This window comes from Moschus berezovskii, chromosome 10, assembly GCF_049115385.1.
Source record: "Moschus berezovskii isolate FMDL1 chromosome 10, NW_MosBer_1.0, whole genome shotgun sequence".
In the NCBI taxonomy this organism is placed as follows: Eukaryota; Metazoa; Chordata; class Mammalia; order Artiodactyla; family Moschidae; genus Moschus; species Moschus berezovskii.
The window spans coordinates 7,394,357-7,417,972 of NC_142469.1; the positions used below are offsets into that span (position 1 = coordinate 7,394,357).

General features: G+C 38.2%; 1 pseudogene; it reads left to right on the forward strand.

The window, feature by feature from the left end:
* The first annotated feature begins 22,875 nt into the window (after positions 1–22,875).
* Positions 22,876–23,344, forward strand: LOC129561273 (serine/arginine-rich splicing factor 3 pseudogene; annotated as a pseudogene).
* Positions 23,345–23,616: the final 272 nt, after the last annotated feature.

The following is a 23,616-nucleotide window of genomic DNA, read 5'->3' on the forward strand; positions in this document are numbered from 1 at the left end:
ATAGCTTTTCTTCTAAGAAGGGAGTGTCCTTGAATTTCATGACTGTGGTCACAATCTGCAGTGAATTTGGAGACCGAAAAAATAAAGTATCTCACTGTTTCCATTGTTCCCTTATCTGTTTGCCATGAAGTGATTGGAACGGATGCCATGATCTTAGTTTTTTTAAATGTTGAGTTTTAAGCCAACTTTTTCAGTCTCCTCTTTCACTTTATTAAGAGATTCTTTAGTTCTCCTTCATTTTCTGCCATAAGGGTGGTGTTATCTACATATATGAGTTTGTTTATATTTCTCCCAACAAACATAATTCCAGCTTGTGCTTCATCCAGTCTAGAATTTTGCATTATGTACTCTGCATATAAGTTAAATAACCAGAGAGACAATATATATACCCTTGACATGCTCTTTTCCAATTTGGAACCAGTCCATTGTTCCATGCCCATTTCTAACTGGTGCTTCTTGACCTGCATACAGATTTCTCAGAAGGCAGGTAAGGTGGTCTTGTATTCCCATCTCTTGAAGAATTTTCCACCGTTTGTTGTGATACACACAGTCAAAGGCTTTGGTGAAATCAATAAAGCGGAAGTGGATGTTTATCTGGAACTCTCTTGCTTTTTCTGTGATCCAATTGAAAATTTTGATTTTCCAGTTTCATAGGAGAGTAAATGGGTTTATTGATATTCAAAAAACTACTACTATTCAACTTTACCAAGAATTGTGCGTAATGGAAATTGAATTTAAACACACGTTGAAGGCAGCATAATTCCTGTCTGCTTCATTTGTTTGGGTAAAATCATTCAACATTTTTGTGATTACCTTTCGTGATCAATAAAATGAGAATAGAATGATGTTATCTGGACCTTCTTGAATGTCTCATGATAGTGCTGTCAAAATACTGAAGATGATTTGAGCTTTAAAAAAAACAAGGGTTTGCTTTCTTTCCATAGTGTAAACTGTTTGGAAATTTTGTTAGACTGGAATATTGAAAATATGATAATATTCTCAATGCACATACATTTTTTTTTTATTTCAATACACCTTAAATCTTTTCTTTGTCACATCGGAATTTTGAGGAGTTTCTTTAGAAATTGACAACAACAGATACTAAAATTGCTAAAAGATCTGTGAAAATCATCACAATGCTTGCGTAAAAGTGAATTTTTTTTTTTTATTTTTAACTACAAGGTTCTCCTTATCTCCAATCTGGTGGTGTAACTTGTTTGTTCAAAGTGTCATCAGTGCCATAACTGGCATAGCATAAAATTATTCTGAAATTATTACTGAATGAAAACACGAGGTCAGTAAGTGAGTAAGAACAGAGGGAGAGAGCAAGAAAGAGAGCAAGTTGGGCAGCTATTGCTGAATAACAAATACTTTCCAAACTTTCCAACTTAAAGGGCAGGCATCTTGCTCACAGTTCTTCAGATCAAAGGGGTTTGTCATATATAGGCTTTCCTTGCCTGAGTTCAGCATGTCTTTGCTCCTAGATTTAGCTGGAGAGAAAATATACATAATGAGTTTTTTTATGTTCAATTGTCAGTGGTTCCTGTCATGAAAATTTCAAGATATAAGAGAGTAAAGAGAAACATACAATATATCTTAGATTCAGATTTAGCGCAGTGTTAATTTCTATCCATGTTCCTTAGGGCAGAGTAAGTCTTATGAATGGACAGAAAGTCAAATGCTCAGAAAGTATATTCTACAATTACGAAAAAACAGTAAGAATTCTGGGTGGGACATTTGGTAGAGTTAATAAATTTAGTGCTTCATAGATTCCAAACATGAGAATAAGAGTGATAAAAAGATATTATTATTGATATTATTGTTATTACTACCACTTCTTTTATTCTTTCTACTGAAAATAACAGTGACAAGAAGCATGTATGTAAGAGTAATGAGGGATGACTAGCACAAAAGTTGGATGTATGTATATTTTTCTCTCTATGTTGGTTAATAAATTAAAAATTCTGTCATAAAACATATTTAATTGAATAAAGTTATAGAGGATAAGGGTCAAGTTTGGCCTTAGTTCTGTATTTAGAAATAATAATAAAAAAAATTGATCAGAAAATGTATTAAGAGCTTCTTCAGTCTAGGATATTACTTTTCAAAGTGTTTGGTTTGAAAATCCTCCCTTCCCAAACCATACTGTGTACATTTTTGAATAATCTCCAAAGAGTGGACTCTTGGTGATCATGTCCAGATATTCTTAACATGAAAGGCATCATGCAGGGAGTTAGTAGGATGGAGGATCGGCTTATATCCTGTAGGAGAGAGGTCAAGTCCTTCTTCTGGGGAATCTCTCCACTAGTTCTTAACTACTTGTTAAAGTGTGAACTAGACATATCCTTCCCCCAGATTCAGGTAAAAAGTAATTTAATAAGCTATGTATTCAGTCAGTTCAGTTCAGTTCAATTCAATTCAGTCACTCAGTCATGTCCAACTCTTTGCGACCCCATGGACTGCAGCACGCCAGGCTCCCTGTCCATCACCAGCTCCAGGAGTTTACTCAAACTCATGTCCATTGAGTCGGTGATGACATCCAACCATCTCATCCTCAGTCATCCCCTTCTCCTCCCACCTTCAATCTTTCCCAGCATCAAGGACTTTTCTAGTGAGTCAGTTCTTCACATCAGGTAGCCAAAATATCGGAGTTTCAGATTCAGTATTAGTACTACCAATGAACATTCAGGACTGATTTCCTTTAGGATGGGCTGGTTGGATCTCCTTGCAGTTCAAGAGACTCTCAAGAGTCTTCTCCAACACCCCGGAAGTTTATTATTAAAATGGAAAACCAAGAAAATCTTGACACACTTTCTACAGCTACTGATCATCTATCTAGATTTTTACTCTTCAAGGTTCAATACTATATAAATGGTCTTCTGTTCTGTGACACACTACATCATATACTCAAAGAATATTTCATCTTCTATTAAATTTTTCTTGTTGTTTTTTGAAATAACTAAATGTTTTAATTGTTTGTGCTTATTTGGATGAACAGATATCCTGTTACTTATGTGGTAGGTATGTTTTACTTGGATAAACATAGATGAATGTGCTTTAAATGAATAGACTGGTATCTTGTTACTTATAAAGAAAGCATCTCTTTGGATAACTTCAATTTCCTGAAACTATTCTTATCTAAGTGATTATCTGCATGAAGCTAAGTTGGGACTGTTCAATGTCAACAGAGAGTTTTGTTTCACATATCTACCTAGATTTAATTGTTCCTATGAACAAGTCCCCTTCACAACCACAGGCTTGTCTGCAAAGTCATCTTATAACTCAATGAAGTTATGAGACATGATGTCCAAGGCCATGAATGAGACATGGTGAAGAGTTCTGATAAAACGTGGTACCCAGGAGAAGAAAAGACAATCCACTTCAGTATTCTTGTCTCAAGAACCCCATGAACAGTATGAAAAGGCAAAAAGTTATGACACTAGATGATAAGACCTCCTGATTGGAATATGCCCAATATGATACTGAGGAAGAATGGAAGACAATTACTAACAGCTCCAGAAAGAATGAAGTGGCTGGGTCAAAGCAGAAATGACACTCAGTTGTGGATGTGTCTGGTGACAAAAGTAAAATCTGATGCTATAAAGAACAATGTAGTATTGAAACATAGAAAGTTAGGTGCATGAGTTAAGGCAAATAGTAATGGACAAATAGGAGATGGCAAAATTGAATACCATCATAGAAATCAGTAAACTAAAATCGATTGGAATAGGAAAATTTAATTCATATGACCATTTTACCTACTACTGTGAACAAGAATCCCTTAGAAGAATGGAGTAGCTTTTATAGTCAACAAGAGTCCAAAATGCAGTACTTGGGTGCTGTCTCAAAAAAGACAATATTATCTCTATTGATTTTCAGGGCAAAGCATTAAACATCACAGTAATCCAAGTCTGTGCCCCAACCACTGATGCCGAAGGAGCTGAAGCTGACTGGTTCTATGAAGACGTACAACACCTTATCGACTAACACCAAAAGCAGATGCCCTTTTCATCTAAGAGGACCAGAATGCAAAAGCAGGAATTCAAGAGTCACCCAGAATAGCAGTCTTTTGTCCTTGGAGAGGACTAAATGAAGCAGGCCAAATGCTATCAGAATTGTGTCAAGAGAACAAGCTGATCATAGCAAACACGATTTTCCAGCCAAATAGATGACTCTACACATGAACATCGTAGATGGTTAATAATAAAATCACATTGATTATGTTCTTTAAAACCAAAGATGAAAAAGCTCTATACAGTCAGTACAAACAATACCTGACACTGACTGTGGCTTAGGTCATGAACTCCTTATGGCAAAATTCAGACTGCAATTGAAGACAGTACGGAAAACCACTAGACCATTCAGATATGACCTAAAGCAAATATTTTATAATTATATGGTGGAGGTGGCAAATAGATTCAAGGGATTAGATCTGGTAGACAGAGTACACGAAGAACTATGGACATCAATTTATAACATTGTCTAGGAGACCAAAATCATCCCCAAGAAAATGAAATGCAAAAAGGCAAAGTGATTGTCTAAGGAGGCTTTACAAAAAGCTGATATAAGAAGAGACGTGAAAGGCAAAGGAGAAGGGAAAGATACATTCAGCAGAATTAAGAATTCCAGGGAATAGCAAGGAGAAATAAGAAGGCCTTCTTAAATGAACAGTGCAAAGAAACAGGCTAGTAGTAAAGAAACTGCCTGTCAATGTAGGAGTCTCAGGGATCTGGGTTCAATCCTTGGGTTGGGAAGATCCCCTGGAGTAGGAAATGGTAACCCACTCCCGTATTGTTGCCTGGAGAATGCCATGGACAGAGAAGATCCTGTCAAGCTACAGTCCATTGGGTCTCAAGTACTGACATGACTGAGTGACTGAGTGCACACACACACACACACACACACACATAGAAATAGAGGAAAACAATAGAATGGGAAGGACTAGAGATCTCTTTCAGAAAATTGGAGATATCAAGGGAACACTTCATCTGAGAATGGGCATGGTAAAGGACAGAACGAGTAAGGACCTAAAAAATGCAGAAGAGCTTAGTTAAGAAGAAGTGGGTAGAATACACAGAAGAACTATACAGAAAAGGCCTTAAAGCCCTGGATAATTACAATGGTATGGTCATTCACCCATAGCTCAACATCCTGGAATGTGAAGTAAAGTGGGCCTTAGGAATTATTGCTATGAACAAAGCTAGTGGAGGTGATGCGATTCCAGCTGAACTATTTAAAATCCTAAAAGATGATGTTGTTAAAGTGATGTACTCAAAATGTCAGCAAATATGGAAAATTCAGAAGTGGCTCAGAACTGAAAAAGGTCAGTTTTCATTCCAGTCCCAAATAAGGATAATGCCAAAGAACGTTCAATATTTAATATGCACTCATATTAATTCACTCATTTAATATGCCAGAAAAATTATGATCAAAATCTTTCAATCTATCTTCAGAAGTATGTGAACTGAGAAATTCCAGATTTGCAAGCTGAATTTAGAAAGGACAGAGGAGCCAGAGATGAAATGGCCAACAATAGTCAATCATGGAGAAAGCAAGGGAATTCCAGGAAAAAAAAAAAAAATTCTACTTCTGTTTCGTTGACTATGTTAAAGTCTTTGTCTGTGTTGATCACAGCAAACTGTGGGAAATTCTTAAGCTGGGAATACCAGGCCCCCTTACCTATCTCCTGAGCAACCTGTATGAACCTGCTTCTTGTGGTCAAGAAACAACAGTTAGAACCAGAGATGGAACAATAGACTGATTCAAAATTGGGAAAATATAATGACAAGGCTGTTTATCATGAACCTGCTTATTTAACTTGTATACAGAGTACATCATACAAAATGCTGTGCTGGATGAATTGAAGCTGTACTCCAGACTGCAGGGAGAAATATTAACAACCTCAAATATGCAGATTATACTACTCTAATGGCAGAAAGCGAAGAGGTACTAAAGTGCCTTTTGTTGAGGGTGGAAGAGGAGAGTGAAAAAGTTGACTTGAAATTCAGGATTCAAAAAGCTAAGATTATGATATGAAGTCCCATAACTTCACAGAAGATCGATGGGGAAAAAGTGGGAACAGTGACAGATTTTATTTTCTTGAACTCCAGAATCAGTGTTGATCGTGACTGTAGCCATAAAATTAAAAGATCCCTGATCTTTGAAAAGAAAACTATGGCAAAACTAGACAGCATATTAAAAGCAGGGATATCACTTTGCTGACAAAGGTCTGTATTTTCAAAGCTACAATTTTCCAGGAGTCATGTAGAGATGTGAGAGTTAGACCATATTGAAGACTGAGTGCCGAAGAGCTGATGCTTCTGAGCACTGAAGAGTTGATGTTTTTGAATTGCGGTGCTGGAGAAGACTCTCGAGCGTCCCTTGGACAGAAAGGAGATCAAAACAGTCAATCCCAAAGGAAATGATCCCTGAATATTCATTGGAAGGACTGATATTGAAGCTGAAGCTCCAATATTTTGGCCACTTGATGAAAATAATTGACTCACTGGACAAGATCATGATGCTGGGAAAGACTGAAGGCAAAAGCTAAAGGTGGCAGCAGAGTATTGGATGGTTTGATATCATCACCAATTCGGTGGACATAAATTGTTCTAACTCCAGGAGAAAGTGGAGAACAGAGGAGCCTGGAGTGTTGCAGTTTGTGGGGTCACAACAAGTCGGACACAACTTAGAGACTGAACAACCACAACAGCAACAATTGAACAATTGTTGATAAATCAGCTTTTGTCCTTTGAACATCTTGTCTACTGGATTCAAAAACTACGATGATCTAATAAACAGTAAGTGGGCAATACCGTGCAACATTTGCAATAATTATGCCTGATCATAGAACACCAGTAAGAAAATAGTGACATGAACATCTAATATTTGAATTATCCATGTTCTTCTGGTGCATCTCTGTGACTAAGGTCTTAATTTATCCCTTAGATAAATTCAACACACAGCAAAAATACTTCCTATTCTTTAAAAAAAATTATATTTCTTCAGAGTACATTTAATCATTTCCCCTGCACCAATGTAGTAGTTCAAAATAAACAAAATATTCAAATTCTAATTAAATTAAGTGATCATTAGGATTTTGGAGGAGGAAAACTCAGTGTGTTATTATTCCTCACTGTATGAACTGCTTAGACTAATAAGTTTGATTGATAATGCCAGTGTGAAATTACATCTTTCAGGTTATTTTAGCAAAGAAACAAAAGAGAGCTCACTTTTTAAACATACTGATAAATTAAGAGGGGTAGGAGTTGTGGCATATTTTCCCCTGTGGCACTCACTAGTCCTCACTTTGAAGTAATACTGCCTCTATTTAAGCTTCTAAGTTTTTTGAAGAATAATAACTTTACTCTCAAAAATAACATTTGTATAATGGGATAGTCAAAGCAAATTTGAAATTTTTTTTTACCTTTCTTTGGCAGCTGGCCTGCATGGCAATCATTCAGTTCAAAACAGACTGTAGAGATCCGTTCCGTTCCGTTCCGTCGCTCAGTCGTGTCCGACTCTATGCGACCCCGTGGACTGTAGCCTATCAGGCTTCTCCGTCCATGGGATTCTCCAGGCAAGAATACTGGAGTGGGTTACAGTTTCCTTCTCCAGGGGATCTTCCCGACCCAGGGATTGAACCCGGGTCTCCCGCATTGGAGGCAGACGCTTTTAACCTCTGAGCCACCAGGGAAGCCCATTTGGTGCTTTATTTTGAAAAAAATAAAAGCTTATGGAATTGAGTCCAGTGTTCAAATCATAATTTATTTCACATATTAGTTGAAACCTATGCAGCTTGGGATAGGAACCCGATTATTTCTTGCCTGCCTTGAACACCAACCATTGGAATAAAGTAATCATGTTCCATGGCCACACATGAATGATATTTAGGAAGCCTACTGAAGCATAGTTTCAACCTACATATAGTAGATTAATTCATTTGGCACCTATCTACATGAGCATACATTTGTTCTTTAAATTTTCTTATCAGAAAAATCAAAACAAAAATGCCTGAGAAAAAAATGACCATGGCTGTAATTTTTTTATAACAATCCTGACTGACTGAACTATCATGTTAACTACTGAATTAAACTGTAAACCTTGAGTAGATAGCAAGTCAAAGCACTATTTCAAACACAAGGATATACTGAAAATCCATTTTTCTACGTATTAAGACACCTCAGAGGAAAAACAGCCACTTAATAATGTTAAAAATTCCAATTATAAACCAAAAAGATAAATGCCATACTATATTCTGACATTGAATACATAATTGTTATGTGCCTGCAAGCTTAGTCATGTCTTTCTCCTTGCAAAATTTTATACTGTAGCCTGCCAGGTTTCTCTGTCCATGGGAATTTCGAGATAAGAATACTGGAGTGGGTTGCCATTTCCTTCTGCAGTAGATCTCCCTGACCCAGTGGTTGAACTTGCATCTCCTGTGTCTCTTGCATTGTAGGCATACTCTTTACCCTCTGAGTCATCAGGGAACCCCATGATTATTATAAGATAGTGAAAATAAAAGGCATGAAAGGACCATTTGTTGAGTTCAATCCATTTACTCATTAAAAAAAATCTAAAAGTGGATCAAATATACTCAACTATTCAAATATTATTTACATATATGTCCTCTATCATTAGATTATCAGTAGTGCTAGCTATATGACATAGAAGTGGAGAGAGATGGGGGCAGTGTGATATATGCATACCTGGTCTATAATTTCATTAAGAATAATTTCAAGTTAATCTGTTTCATAAACAATTATGTTTATTTGCAAAAGCCTTCATAGAATTCAAAAGAATTTAGTGTTATATTTGAAAAATATTCTTAGAGTAACTTTGCAAGATTAAACCTATTTTGCTGTTTTTGTTCACTTGCTAAGTCGTGCCTGAGTTTTTGTGACTGCATGAACAGCAGCACACCAGGCTTCCCTGTCCTACACTATCTCCTGGAGTTTGCTCAAACTCATGTCCATTGAGTCAGTGGTGCCATCCATCCCGCTCATCCTCTGTTGTCCCTTCTCCTCTTGCCCTCAGTCTTTATTGGATCAGGGTATTTTCAAATGAGTCAGCTCTTCCCATTAGGTGGCCAAAGTATTGAGGCTTCACTGTAAGCACTAGTCCTTCCAATGAATAATCAGGGTTACTTTCCTTTAGGATTGACTGATTTGATCTTCTTGCTATCCAAAGGATTCCCAAGAGTCCTCTTCAGCACCACAGTTCAAAAGCAAAAATTCTTCAAGACTCAGCCTTCTTTTATTATTTTCATTTTTTTTTATTAATTTTACTGGAGGCAAATTATTTTACAATATTATATTGGTTGGTTTTGCCATACATTGACATGAATCCGCTCCGGGTGTACATGAGTTTGCCCTCCCGATCCCCCCTCCCACCTCCCTCCACCCTTTATCCTCCCCCTGGGTCATCCACACATACCAGCCCCGAGCATCCTATAACATGCATCGACCCTGAACTGGCGATTCGTTTCACATATGATAATATACATGTTTCAATGCCATTCTCCCAAACCATCCCACCCTCACCGTCTCCCACAGAGTCCCAAATGCTGTTCTATACATCTGTGTCTCTTTTGCTGTCTCGTATACAGGGTTATCATTTGCATCTTTCTAAATGCCATATATATGCATTAGTATATGTTATTGGTGTTTTTCTTTCTGGCTTACTTCACTCTGTAAAATAGGCTCTAGTTTCATCTACCTCATTAGAACTGGTTCAAAGGCATTCTTTTTAATGGCTGAGTAATACTTCATTGTGTATATGTACCACAGTTTTCTTATCCATTCGTCTGCAGATGGATATCTAGGTTACTTCCATGTCCTCGCTATTATAAACAGTGTTGCAATGAACATTGGAGTACATGTGTCTCTTTCAATTCTGGTTTCCTCGGTGTGTATGCCCAGGAGTGCGATTGCTGGATCATATGGCAGTTCTATTTCCAGTTTTTTGAGGAATCTCCACACTGTTCTCCATAGTGGCTGTACTAGTTTGCATTCCCACCAACAGTGTAAGAGGGTTCCTTTCTCTCCACATCCTCTCCAGCATTTATTGCATGTAGACTTTTGGATAGCAGCCATTCTGACTGGTGTGAAATAATATCTCATTGCAGCACTGTTTATAATAGCCAGGACATGGAAGCAACCTAGATGTCCATCTGCAGACGAATGGATAAGAAAGCTTTGGTACATATACACAATGGAGTATTATTCAGCCATTAAAAAGAATACATTTGAATCAGTTCTAATGAGGTGGATGAAACTGGAGCCTATTATACAGAGTGAAGTAAGCCAGAAAGAAAAACACCAATACAGTATACTAACGCATATATATGGAATTTAGAAAGATGCAAATGATAACCCTGTATACGAGACAGCAAAAGAGACACAGATGTATAGAACAGTCTTTGGGACTCTGTGGGAGACGGTGAGGGTGGGATGATTTGGGAGAATGGCATTGAAGCATGTATGTTGTCATATGTGAAATGAATCACTAGTTCAGGGTCGATGCCTGTTATAGGATGCTCGGGGCTGTCTTGCGGGGATGACCCAGAGGAGGGATAAAGGGTGGAGGGAGGTGGGAGGGGGGTTCAGGAGGGGGAACTTATGTAAACTCGGGGAAAATTCATGTCAATATATGGCAAAACCAACCAATATAATATTGTAAAGTAATTTGACTCGAATAAAAAATAAATTAATTACTTTAAAAAAAAAGACCCTATGGTAATTTAAAAGTTGAAAACAAATAACTCATATTCTAGTTTGATAATTATCTTTTCTATCATTGTCATTGCATGTGTGGTTTTTAAAACTTACCAGTAGAATTTTAAAAATTTCTCTTTGCCTTTGTCTGAGAAATTAGGGATTTTTTGTTGTTACTGGATTGTTTATTGGTTGGTTTTGTTATTATTATTATTTTCGTTTCATGCTCAGGGCACTCAGAATCAAACGGAACTCAAAATCCTTGATTACCTCTTGCTATTCATTTTGTTCTGTGTCAAATGTTCATTGGTTTGCAAAAAACTTAGGCATTACATTTTTGAACACAAAAGAAAATATATCCATTTCCCCAACATAGGCTATGAGTTGGCAAGAGTTCTGTCTATTATTAATTTTGAAGATTTCATATCTGTAATCCTCAACTAGGCCATATAACCAATTTTAGAATATTTCAGTTTCTGTCAAGTTTTGGGTTGACAGTCTATTTTAGAACAAATTTCTATCTTAATTAGGGTTTTTAGTTGCATACAGAAGAAATTAACTCTTGCTGACTAAGCAGGTTAAAAAAATGTAAAGGATATTGAGGATAGATATGTTTAGAGCTGAAAAACCGAGCTCAAGGCTAAGCTAACAGTCAGTCAGTTCAGTCAGTTAAGTCGCTCAGTCGTGTCCGACTTTCCATGACCCCGTGAATCACAGCACTCCAGGCCTCGCTGTCCATCACCAACTCCCAGAGTTCACTCAAAATCATGTCCACAGAGTCGGTGATGCCATCCAGCCATTTCCGTCTCTGTCGTCCCCTTCTCCTGCTGCCCCCCACCTTTGCTACCATCAGAGTCTTTTCCAGTGAGTCAACTCGTCGCATGAGGTGGACAAAGTATTGCAGTTTCAGCTTTTGCATCAGTCCTTCCAATGAACACCCAGGATTGATCTCCTTTAGAATGGACTGTTTGGATCTCCTTGCAGTCCAAGCGACTCTCAAGAGTCTTCTCCAAAACCACAGTTCAAAAGCATCAATTCTTCGGTGATCAGCTTTCTTCACAGTGCAACTCTCACATCCATACATGACCATGGGAAAACCATAGCCTTGACTAGACGACCCTTTGTTGGCAAAGTAATGTCTCTGCTTTTTAATATACTATCTAGTTTGGTCACAACTTTCCTTCCAAGAAGTAAGCGTCTTTTAATTTCCTGGTTGCAATCAGCATCTGCAGTGAATTTGGAGCCCCCAAAAATAAAGTATGACACTGTTTCCACTGTTTTTCCATTTCCCATGAAGTGATGGGACCAGAGGCCATGATCTTTGTTTTCTGAATGTTGAGCTTCAAGCCAACCTTTTCACTCTCCTCTTTCACTTTCATCAAGAGGCTTTTGAGTTCCTCTTCACTTTCTGACATAAGGGTAGTGTCATCTGCCTATCTGAGGTTATTGATATTTCTCCCAGCAATCTTGATTCCAGCCTGTGCTTCTTCCAGCCTAGCGTTCCTCATGATGTACTCTGAATATAAGTTAAATATAAGCAAGTTGATGATATACAGCCTTGACGCACTCCTTTTCCTATTTGGAACCAGTCTGTTGTTCCATGTACAGTTCTGACTGTTGCTTCCTGTCCTGCATAAAGGTTTCTCAAGAGGCAGGTCAGGTGGTCTGGTATTCCCAACTTTCAGAATTTTCCACAGTTTATTGTGATCCACACAGTCAAAGGCTTTGGAATAGTCAATGAAGCAGAAATAGATGTTTTTCTGGAACTCTCTTGCTTTCCCCATGATCCAGCGGATGTTGGCAATTTGATCTCTGGTGCCTCTGCCTTTTCTAAAACCTGCTTGGACATCTGGGAGTTCACGGTTCACATATTGCTGAAGCCTGGTTTGGAGAATTTTGAGCATGACTTTAGTAGCGTGTGAGATGAGAGCAATTGTGCGGTAGTTTGAGCATTTTTTTGCAATGCCTTTCTTTGGGATTGGAATGAAAACTGACCTTTTCCAGTCCTGTGGCCACTGCTGAGTTCTCCAAATTTGCTGGCATATTGGGTGCAGCACTTTCACAACATCGTCTATCAAGACTTGAAATAGCTCAACTGGAATTCCATCACCTCCACTAGCTTTGTTCGTAGTGTTGCTTTCTAAGGCCCACTTGACTTCACATTCTAAGATGTCTGGCTCTAGGTCAGTGATCACGTTATCATGACTATTTTGGTCATGAAGATCTTTTTTGTACAGTTTTTCTGTGTATTCTTGCCACCTCTTCTTAATATATTCTGCTTCCATCTTTGCACAAAATGTTCCCTTGGAATCTCTAATTTTCTTGAAGAGATCTCTTGTTTTTCTATTCTGTTATTTTCCTCTATTTCTTTGCATTGATCACTAAGGAAGGCTTTCTTATCTCTCCTCGATATTCTTTGGAACTCTGTATTCAGATGCTTATATCTTTCCTTTTCTCCTTTGCTTTTCGCTTCTCTTTTTTTCACAACTATTTGTAAGGCCTCCTCAGTCAGTCATTTTGCTTTTTTGCATTTCTTTTCCATGGGGATGGTCTTGATCCCTTTCTCCTGTACAATGTCACGAAGCTCCATCCAGAGTTAACCAGGCACTCTATCGATCAGATCTAGTCCCTTAAACCTATTTCTCTCTTCCACTGTATAATCATAAGGGATTTGATTTAGGTCATGTCTGAATGGTCTAGTGGTTTTCCCTACTTTCTTCAATTTAAGTCTGAATCTGGCAATAAGGAGTTCATGATCTGAGCCATAGTCAGCTCCTACTCATGTTTTTGCTAACTGTATACAGCTTCTCCATCTTTGGCTGCAAAGAATATAATCAATCTGATTTCGGTGTTGACCATCTGGTGATGTCTGTGTGTAGAGTCTTCTCTTGTGTTGTTTGAAGAGGGTGTTTGCTATGTCCAGTGCATTCTCTTGGCAAAACTCTATGATCCTTTGCCCTGCTTCATTCCGTGCTCCACGGCCAAATTTGCCTGTTACTCCAGGTGTTTCTTGACTTCCTACTTTTGCATTCCAGCCCCCTATAATGAAAAGGACATCTCTTTTGGGTGTTAGTTCTAAAAGGTCTTGTAGGTCTTCATAGAACTGTTCAACTTTGGCTTCTTCAGCATTACTGGTTGGGGCATAGGCCTGGATTACTGTAATATTGAATGGTTTGCCTTGGAAATGAACAGAAATCATTCTGTCGTTTTTAAGATTGTATCCAAGTACTGCATTTCGGACTCTTTTGTTGACCATGATGGCTACTCCATTTCTTCTAAGGGATTTCTGCCCACAGGATTAGATATAATGGTCATCTGAGTTAAATTCACCCATTCCTGTCCATTTTAATGCACTGATTCCTAGAGTGTCATCATTCACTCTTGCCATCTCCTGTTTGACCACTTCCAATTTGCCTTGATTCATGGACCTAACATTCCAGCTTCTGATGCAATATTGCTCTTTACAGCCTCGGACCTTGCTTCTATCACCAGTCACATCCACAACTGGGTATTGGTTTTGCTTTTGCTCCATCCCTTCATTCCTTCTAGAGTTATTTCTCCACTGATCTCCAGTAGCATACTGGGCACCTACCGATCTGGGGAATTCCTCATTCAGTAGCCTATCATTTTGCCCTTTGATACTGTTCATGGGGTTCTCAAGGCAAGTATACTGAAGTGGTTTGCCATTCTCTTCTCCAGTGGACCACATTCGGCTGTGGTCCATTTGATCAGATCAACTAGTTTCCTATGATTATGATTTCAGTGTGTCTGCCCTCTGATGCCCCCTCCCAATACCTACCGTCTTATTTGGGTTTCTCTTACCTTGGGCATGGGGTATCTCTTCACAGCTGCTCCAAGAAAGCGTAGCCACTGCACCTTACCTTGGATGAGGGGTATCTCCTCAAGGCCACCCCTCCTGACCTTGAATGTGGAGTAGCTCCTCTCGGCCCTCCTGCGCCCGTGCAGCCACCGCCTATTGGACGTGGGGTAGCTCCTCTCGGCCGCCAGCCCTGGCCTCAGGTATGGGGTAGCTCCTCACGGCCGCACCTCTTTGCATGGTCAGCTGCGCTGCCAGTCCCAGCGTCTCTTGCATCTGAGGATAGATATGTTTAGAGCTGAAAAACCAAGTTTAAGGCTAAGCTACCAGAAAAAGTCTAAAAATGTAATTCTATAGTATTGGCCAAAAAATTCTCAAGTTGCTACAGATGTCCTGTTGTTTGAACTTGGATTTACTAATTATGCTAACAAAAATGCCTCCTCTGTCCCTGAAACTTGGCTTTGTCACCATTAATAACTTTAGATTTGAAAATCTTTTGCTACAGACACAAGTCACATGGAATTCATAAGAAATTTCCTTCCTAGTTGGATCCTTCTAATTTACAAGTTGAGCAAGTGATTGAGATAGAAATTGTCTAGCTTACACGACCCAACTAGCTTCATTTGCAGCTCCTAAAGAGCCCCAGTTTTTTGTGGCTTCCTTTTTAAGAAATAAGATTCATAACTATGGAATCATGACAAACAGAGAAAGAATGTTAAAAAATGCATAATGTAGGTCCTCTGCACCTCTGAAGACTTGGATTGGTGACAACTTTCCTGCAATTTCTAGAACAGAAAACTGGGACCTTGCATGGTCTTCACACAGCTACCTGCATGGGCTCCTACACCAAGACTCCACCACACTGCATGCTCTGAAGGTCTCCTGTCCGCTGACACTGGGCCTCCCACTCACACACATTACTGGTTGCTGATGGCCTAATCCCCAACCCTTATTCTAAAGCATGAACTCCTGAATGCAGGCAACATTAGACAAGTTCAAACCTGACTGGATCAATCATATTGTCTGCTATCATGTAGGTCAAAGCAAATCTTCTCCCCTGAATCTCTTCTAAGTTTTTCTTTCCATGTATACATCCTTATATCTTATAGTTGCTTTTTAATTATAATTTGTAATTTTATATGACTTTTTTTTCTGAATAAATTCTGTGATTTCTATGTCCCAATTATTATCATTCTGGATCAGTAGGAGTCCAGCAGGAGATTGGACTGAAGTCATAAACATTTCACACAAGAATGCACATTTGATTCACTTATTCACTCTTTACCAAAAAACAACCTCCATGGGATTTAAAAAATGCAAATTATAAAATAAGTTACTGTTTTGAATCTCTATCTTTGCTGTCCAATACAGTTACAACTAGCCATATGTAGCTATTAAAATTTAAATTAATAATAAATAAAATTTAAGATTCAGTTCATAAGTCACTCTAGTAACATTTCAGGTGTTCAGCAGCCACATGTAGTTACACATTGTATTAAGAATATTTCCATCTTTGTAGAGATCTCTATGGAAAATAGCTGACTTATAGTTAGCAGATTTTTGGTTTAAGCCATACATCAACATGAATTAGCCATAGATATACATATATATTTACATACATCCCCTCCCTCCTGAACTTCCCTCCCAACTCCTACTCCATCCCATCACCTTTAGGTTGTCATTGAGCACCAGATTAGGGTTCCCTGCATCATACAACAAATTTCCACTGACTATTTATTTTACATATAGTAATGTATATGTTTCAATGCTATTCTCTCAAATCACTCCATCTTTTCCTTCCCCCACTATATCCAAAAGTCTGTTCTTTATTTCTGTATCTCTTTTGCTGCCCTGAAATATCAGTACTATCTTTCCAGATTCCATGAGTATGCATTAATATATGGTATTTGTCTGTGTCTTTCTGACTTACTTCACTCTTTATAATACGCTCTAGGTTCATCCACCTCATTAGAACTGACCCAAATGTGTTTCATTTTATAGCTGAGTAATATTCCATTATGTATATGTACCACAACTTCTTTATCCATTCATCTGTTGATGGACATATGGGTTACCGCCATGTCCTACCTGCTGTAAATAGTGCTGCAATGAACATTGGGATACATGTATCTTTCAGTTCTTGTTTCTTCAGTGTATATGCTCAGTAGTGGTATTGCTGGATCATGTGGTACTTTTATTCCTAGTTTTTAAAGAAATCTCCATACTGTTCTCCATAGTGGTTGTATCGTTTTTATTCCTACAAATGGTGCAAGAGGGCTCCATTTTCTCCACACCCTCTCCAGCATTTATTTACAATAGACTTTTTGGTGATAGCCATCCTGATCAGAGTGATATGATACCCCATTGTAGTTTTGATTTACATTTCTCTAATAATGAACGATGTTCAGCATTTTGTCATGTGCTTATTAGTCAACCATGAAATTAAAAGACTCTTACTCCTTGGAAGGAAAGTTATGACCAACCTAGATAGTATATTAAAAAACAAAGACATTGCTTTGCCAACAAAGGTCCGTCTAGTCAAGGCTATGGTTTCTCCTGTGGTCATGTATGGATGTGAGAGTTGGACTGTGAAGAAAGCTGATTGCCAAAGAATTGATGCTTTTGAACTGTGGTGCTGAAGAAGACTCTTCAGAGTCCCTTGGATTGCAAGGAGATCCAACCAGTCCATTCTAAAGGAGATCAATCCTGGGTGTTTATTGGAAGGACTGATGCTGAAGCTGAAACTGCAATACTTTGGCCACCTCATATGATGAGTTGACTCACTGGAAAAGAGTCTGATGCTGGGAGGGATTGGGGGCGGGAGGAGAAGGGGATGACAGATAATGAGGTGGCTGGATGGCATCACCGACTCAATGGACATGAGTTTGAGGGAACACCTGGAGTTGGTGATGGTCAGGGAGGCCTGGCATGCTGTGATTCATGGAGTCGCAAAGAGTCGGACACGACTGAACGACTGAACTGTACTGAACTGAACTGATGCCTTCTTTGGAGAAATGTCTGTTTGGGTCTTCTGCCTGTTTTTATAATGGGTTGTTTGTTTTTTCTACTATTGAGTTGAATAAATTGTTTTTATATTTTGGAGATTAATTATTTGTCATTAGTTTCATTTGCTATCATTTTCTCCCAATCTGAGGGTTGTCTTTTCATTTGGTTTGTAGTTTCTTTCATTGTGCAGAAGTTTTTTTTTTTTTTTTTTTAAGTTTAATTAGATCCAATTTGTTTATTTTTGCTTTTATTTCCATTACTATAGGAGAAGGGTCTTAGAAGACCTAGCTGTGATTTATGTCATAGTGTCCTAGCTATGTTTTCCTCTGAGAGCTTTATAGTTTCTAATCTTACATGTAAGTCTTTATTCAGTTTGTTTTTGTATGGTTTTAGAAATGGTCCAAATTATATTCCTTTACACATAGTTGAAAGTTTTCCCACCGCTATTAATTGAAGAGATCCTCTCTTCTCCATTATATATTTTTGCCTCCTTTGTCAAAGATAAGGTGCCCATAGGAGCATGAGTTTATCTCTGGATGCCCATATGTGTGTGAGTATATTTTTGGACTTTCTATCTTGTTCCATTGGTCTATATATCTTGTGTGTGTGTGTGTGTGTGTGTGTGTTTGTGTGCCAGTTACATACTGTCTTGATCGCTGGAGCTTTGTAGTATATTCTGAAGCCAGGAAGGTTGATTCTTCCAGCCATATTCTTCTTTCTCAACATTGCTTTGACTACTCAGGGTCTTTTTTCAGTTCAGTAGTTCAGTTAAGTTGCTCAGTCCTCTCTGACTCTTTGTGAACCCATGGACTACAGCATGCCAGACCTCCCTGTCCATCATGAAATTCAAGAGTTTATTCAAACACATTCCATTGAGTCGGTGATGCCATCCAAACATCTCGTCCTCTGTCATCCCCTTCTCCGCCTGTCCACAATATTTCCAAGCATCATGGTCTTTTCAAAAGAGTCAGCTCTTCACATCAGGTGGCGAAACTCTTGGAGTTTCAGCTTTAGCATCAGTCTTTCCAATAAATATTCAGGACTGCTTTCCTTTAGGATGGAATGGGTGGATCTCCTTGCAATCCAAGAGACTCTCAAGGGTCTTCTCCAACACCACAGTTCAAAAGCATCAATTCTTTGGCACTCAGCTTGCTTTATAGTCCAATTTTCATATCCATACATAACCACTGGAAAAACCATAGGTTTGACTAGAGGGACCTTTGTTGGCAAAGTAGTGTCTCTGTTTTTAATATGCTCTCTAGTTTGGTCATAGTTTTTCTTCCAAGGAATAAATATCTTTTAATTTCAAAGCTGCAGTCATTATCTGAAGTGATTTTGGAGCCTTAAAGAATAAAGTCTGTCACTGTTTCCACTGTTTCCCCATCTATTTGCCATGGAGTGATGGGATTGGATGCCATGATCTTAATTTTCTGATTGCTGAGCTTTAAGCCAACTTTTTCACTCTCCTCTTTCACTTTCATCAAGAGGCTCTTTAGCTCTTCTTCTCTTTCTGCCATAAGGGTGGTGTCATCTGCATATCTGAGGTTATTGATATTTCTCCTGGCAGTTTTGATTGCGGCTTGTGCTTCATCCAACCCAGGGTTTCTCATGATGTACTCCACATACAAGTTAAATAATCAAGGTGAAAATATATAGCCTTGATGTACTCCTTTTCCTATTTGGAACCAGTCTGTTGATCCAAGTCCAGTTTTAACTGTTGTTTCTTGACCTGCATACAGATTTCTCAATAGACAGATCAGATGGTCCGTTTTTCCCATTTCTTGAAGAATTTTCCGCAATTTGTCATGATACACACAAAGGCTTTGGCATATTCATTAAAGCAGAAATAAATGATCTTCTGGAACCCTTTTACTTTCTCGATGATCCAGTGGAAGCTGGCAACTTCTGGTCAACCAGAGGATCTCTGGTTCCTCTGCCTTTTCTAAAACCAGCTTGAGCATCTGGAAGTTCACAATTCATGTATTGTTGAAGCCTGGGTTGGAGAATTTTGAGCAAGACTTTACTAGCGTGTGAGATGAGTGCAGTTGTGCAGTAGTTTGAGCATTCTTTGGCATTGACCTTCTTTGGGATTGGAATGAAAACTGACCTTTTCCAGTCCTGTGGCCACTGCTGAGTTTTCCAAATTTGCTGGCATATTGAGTGCAGCACTTTCACAGCATCATCTTTCAGGATATGAAATAGCTCAACTGGAATTCCATCATCTCCACTAGCTTTGTTCATACTTCTGCTTCCTAAGGCTCCCTTACCTTCACATTCAAGGATGTTTGGCTCTAGGTAAATCATCACACCATCGAGATCATCCAGGTCGTGAAGATCTTTTTTTGTACAGTTCTTCATTTTATTCTTGCCACCTCTTCTTAATATCTTCTGCTTCTGTTAGGTCCCTACAATTTCTGTCCTTTATTGAGTCCATCTTTGCATGAAATGTTCCCTTAGTATCTCTAATTTTCTTGAAGAGATCTTTAGCTTTTCCTATTCTGTTGTTTTCCTCTATTTCTTTGCATTGATTGCTGAGGAAGGCTTTCTTATCTCTCCTTGCTATTCTTTGGAACTCTGCTTTCAGATGCTTATATCTTTCCTTTTCTCCTTTGGTTTTCACATCTCTTCTTTTCACAGCTATTTGTAAGGCCTCCTCAGACAGCCTTTTTTTTTTTTTTTTTTTCATTTCTTTTTCTTGGGGATGGTCTTGCTGCCTGTCTCCTGTACAATGTCTTGAACCTCCATCCAAAGTTCATCAGGCACTCTGTCTATCAGATCGGGTCCCTTAAATCTATTTCTCACTTCATCTATATAATCATAAGGAATTTTATTTAGGTCATACCTGAATGGTCTATTGGTTTTCCTTATTTTTTCAATTTAAATCTGAATTTGGCAGTAAGGGTTTCATGATTTGAGCCACAGTCACCTCCAGGTCCTTTTTTTGGTAACTGTATAGAGCTTCTCCATCTTTGGCTACAAAGAATATAATCAATCTGATTTCTGTGTTGACCATCTGATGATGTCCTTTTGTAGAGTCTTCTCCTGTGTTGTTGGAAGAGGGTGTTTGCTATGACCAGTGTATTCTCTTGGCAAAACTCTATTAGCATTTGCCCTGCTTTATTCTGTACTCCAGGACCAGTTTTGCCTGTTACTCCAGGTGTTTCTTGACTTCCTACTTTTGCATTCCAGTCCCCTATAATGAAAAGGATATATTTTTGGTCTGTTAGTTCTAGAAGGTCTTTTAGGTTCATATAACTCTTCAACCTCAGCTTCTTCAGCATTACTGGTTGGTACATAGACTTGGATTACCATGATATTGAACGGTTTGCCTTGGACACAGATCATTCTGTCGTTTTTCGAGATTGCATTCAAATACTGCATTTTGGACTCTTTCGTTGACTATGATGGTTACTCCATTTCTTTTAAGGGATTCTTGCCCACAGTAGTAGATAAAATGGTCATTTGAGTTAAATTCACCCATCTCAGTTCATTTTAGTTTGCTGATTCCTAAGATGTCGACATTCACTCTTGCCATCTCCTGTTTGACCACTTCCAATTTGCCTTCATTCATGGACCTAACATTCCAGGTTCCTATGCAATATTGTTTATTACAACACTGGACTTTGCTTCCATCACCAGTCACATCCACAACTAGGTGTTGTTTTTAGGGTGTTTTTTATTTCCATTCAAATTATGAAATTATTTCTTTTACCTCTATGAAAAATACCATTGGTAGTTCAATACGGATTGCACTGAATCTATAAAAACTCTTTGGGAAATATAGTCATCTTCACTGTAGTAATGTTTTTCAATCCAAGAACACGGAATATCTTTCCATCTTTTGTGTCTTCTTTGCTTTCTTTCATTAATATCTTATCCTTTTTCTGCAAACAGAATTTTGTGTCTTTAGGTAAATATTTTCCTTATTCTTAAGTATTTTATTCTTTTTGTTGCAATGAGGAGTTCACTCAAACTCATGTCCACAGAGTCAGTGATGACATCCAGCCATCTCATTCTGTCGTCCCCTTCTCCTCCAGCCCCAAATCCCTCCCAGCTTCAGGGTCTTTTCTAGTGAGTCAACTCAATGCAAATAATTTCTGTGTATTAATTTTCCATCCTGTGACTTTTCTATATTCACTGATTAGTTCTACTAATTTTTTAAATGCCATCTTTATGGTTTTCTCTACAGAGAATCATGTCATCTCTCAACAGTGAGAGTTAGACTTCTCCTTTTCCAATTAGGATTCCTTTTATTTCTTTTTCTTCTCTTATTGCTTTGCCTAGGACTTCCAAAACTATGTTGAACTATAGTGGCACAAGTGGACACACTTGTCTTAATCCTAATTGTGGAGTTAACACTTTCAGTTTTTCACCATTGAGGATATTTGTTGTGGGTTTGTCATATATGGTCTCTATTCTGTAAAGTTATATTCCTTTTATTCCTACTTTTGGAGAGCTTTAGTCATATTTGTGTATAGAATTTTGTCAAAGGCACTCTCTGCATTTATTCAAATAATTATATAAATTTTATCTTTCATCTAGTCAGTATGGTGTATCGCACTGATTGATATATGTATATTGAAGAATCTTTGCATCCATGGGATAAAGACCACTTGATATTGATGCATGATCTTTTTAATGCATTGTTGGTTTCAGTTTGCTAAAATTTTGTTGAGGATTTTTGCATTTAAATTAATCAGTGTTATTGGCCTATATTTTTCTTTAATATTGTGGCATCTTTGTCTAGTTTTTGTAGGGTGATGGTGGCCTCATAGATGACTTTGGAAATTTTCCTTCTGTCCAAAGCAATTTTCTAGAAGAGTTTGAGCATAATAGATGTTAACTCATTTCTAAAGCTTTGGTAGAATTTGCCTGTGAAGTCATTTGGCCCTTGGCTTTCCTTTGAGGGAAGATTTTCCACTATAGTTTCTCAACTGCACATCAAACATTCTCTAGGGTAGACTACATCTTGGGCCCACAACTCAAGCCTCAGTAATTTTTAATTGAAATCATTTTAAGAATATTTTCTGAACACAGTATTGCAAGATTAGATGACAACTATAGGAATTAAAAACTATATTAAAAAAACCAACAAGAAGCACATGGAGACTAAACAACATGATTCTGAATGACCAACAGATCATTAAGGAAATTAAAATATGCCTAGGAACAAATGACAATGAAGGGATGACAACTCAAAACCTATGGGATCCGTCATTTTTTGGATGCCAGGTATGCGAGAGCATCTGGGAGTGTCAGGAGGGAGGGGACCAGGAAGACCTAACCTAGGTTCTATGGATTTGAACCTCCACATTTCTAACCCAAAATTTCAAAATGCATCATGATTCCTTTCCTTTGGACTGTAAAGTTTATGTAGATAATCTTGGAAACAATGGTAACAAGGAAGAATTACAATGGGATTTTGGCTATTATGGACCACTCTGAAGTGTGTGCTTTGCTAGAATCCCTAACAAGTTTGCTTTTGCTGAATTTGAAGATCCCCGAGATGCAGCTGATGCTGTCTGAGAGCTAGATGGAAGAATCCTAGGTGGTTGCCAAATAAGAGTGGAACTGTCAAGTGGTGAAAAGAGAAATCAAAATCTTGGCCCACCTCCTTCTTGGGTTCATTGCCCTCGAGATGATTATTGCAAGAGGAGTCCCCCCACATCGACTCAGATCTCCAAGTTGGAGAAGCTCCTCTCACAGCCAGAGCAGGTCCTTTTCTAGAGATAGAAAAAGAGAGAGATCACTGTCCTGGGAGAGAAATCATAAGCCCTCCCGACCTTTCTCTAGGTCTCAGTAGATCAAATAAAAGGTAATAGAAGACCAGTTTGCAAGAGGAGTGGTGTACATGGATTAAATTCATTTGACCTAAGTATGTACTGAAAATTCTTTTTTTTTTTTTTTGAGACTTCTTAAGTTTAATGCATTTTTAAAATGTTTTAGCTGTTCACATTTGTTTGTTGGAACAGTGACACAGAAAGGTGTAATTCTTTATGGCTTGAAATGGATCATATGAGGCATGTAATATCAATAATTGTTACTTTACAATGCTCCCTCAAGCAAAACTGAATT